We start from the raw sequence: 1924 nt of genomic DNA, 5'->3' as shown, positions 1-1924 counted from the left end.
TACGGATTCTGCATTGAATAGATTTGTTGAGGTGTCTGGGGCATGGGTCTGGACTGAGGTTCTCTTTTTTTGTTGTTGTTTTGTTTTGTTTTTCAAGACAGGGTTTCTCTGTAGCTTTGGAGGCTGGCCTGGAACTCACTCAGTAGACCAGGCTGGCCTCAAACTCTCTGAGATCTGCCTGCTTCTGCCTCCCGAGTGCTGGGATTAAAGGTGTGGGCCACCAACGCCCAGCCCTTGAACTGAGGTTCTTAACTGTAATTTACAGCTGTAGCTGACATGGGGAATCCCCTAGAAGTACAATTTGAACCTTTGCTTGTTTGTCCTTTCCCTGAGTTAAAGAGAGCTTCCAAGTCATCCTAACCCACTCATGGTTCTCAAGTGTTGCTTGCAGATTTTATTTTACGCCCTGTGGAGTTCTGGTGGTAGCCCGATTGGGGTGAACACCTGGGGTCGCTAGTGCTTAGGTCGTCCTCCATCTGCTTAACCATAGGCAAGCAATGCGACCTCAGTCTCTCATGAAAAATGAGAGTAATCGCTGTTCTGCCTTTGTATTAAGGATGTGTTAGGAATCACATAATGAATGTGCTTTGTGAACAGAATTGCCATTTAGTAGAAACTAGAAAGCTTAGTAGTACTGAGGAATTTCCAGAAGAGCTCTCCTTTTAAAGCAGTACATACAGATAAAGGTCACTGGCAAAGTAGTCATAACTTACCAATTTGCTGTTTAGACAAACATGACAAGAGGGATTAAGTATTTAAATGTCATTGCTACCAAGATATCCAAACCCGAATGGAGGAATCAGATTTAGAATCCATAAAGTCACTGGGGTTTTGTGTGTGTCTGTGTGTCTGTGTCTGTCTGCCTGTCTTCATGCATGCACATAGACATAAATCTAGAGGTCAGGGTAACTTGCAGACTGTTCTCTTTCTATCATGCTGTTCCTGGGCACTCAGGCTCTGGTCAGGCTTGCCACCTTAACCCAGTGAACTATCACACCAGCCCTTTGGAGGTTTTTGGTGTGTTTTTGTTGTTGGTTTGGTTTTGGTTTTTCAATACAGGGTTTCTCTGTGTAGCTTTGGAATTCTGTAGACCAGGCTGGCCTTGAACTCAGAGATCCGCCTACTTCTGCCTCCTGAGTCCTGGGATTAAAGGCGTGGGCCACCCTTCCCATCTCAGCCCTTTGTTGTTTTGGTTATGAGCCTAGTCTTTAATGGCTGAGCCATTTCTCCAGCCTGGCCCTTTGGGGTTTTGTTTTTTTGTTTTGTTTTGTTTTGTTTTGTTTTGGTTGTGAGCCTAGCCTTTAATGGCTGAGCTATCCCTCCAGCCCGCCCTTTGTTTTTTCAAGACATTCTCTTACATCTTATGCTGACAATGAACTCCTTACCCTTCTGCTTCACCTCCACAGTGCTAGGATTATATGGATATACTGCCATGCCTAGTTAAGTCACTTTAAGCGAAGAGTAGGCTTACGTGACAAAAACATAAACTGCAAACCAGATAGATATGTGTAGTGCTCTGGAGGGGATTCATTAGAGGGGCTAGATTTTTCTAGTGCCTCACCATTGAGATGGGTGCTTTCACATTGAGGTCAGTGGTCACTTGTATCTCAGTTACCTGCTGTGCAGGTTAAGTACCAGCTACATCTATTTAACATCCAGCCATCTGCTTTTTTAATGCCACCAAAGACTTGTACTCTCTCAGAATATAGGTGCCTCCAGGTCTGTAAAGTAGCTTGCCTCATTCTATAAGCACAGCTTTTAGCCACATTAACTCCCTAGGCCATATAATTTCAGCACTGAAAGAAATGGAGCAGGAGAGCCGGGCGTTGGTGGCGCACGCCTTTAATCCCAGCACTCAGGAGGCAGAGGCAGGTGAATCTCTGTGAGTTCGAGGCCAGCCTGGTCTACACAGCAAGTTCCAGAA

This window comes from Mesocricetus auratus, unplaced genomic scaffold, assembly GCF_017639785.1.
Source record: "Mesocricetus auratus isolate SY011 unplaced genomic scaffold, BCM_Maur_2.0 Super-Scaffold_4256, whole genome shotgun sequence".
NCBI lineage: Eukaryota > Metazoa > Chordata > Mammalia > Rodentia > Cricetidae > Mesocricetus > Mesocricetus auratus.
This window is presented reverse-complemented; position numbering follows the sequence as displayed.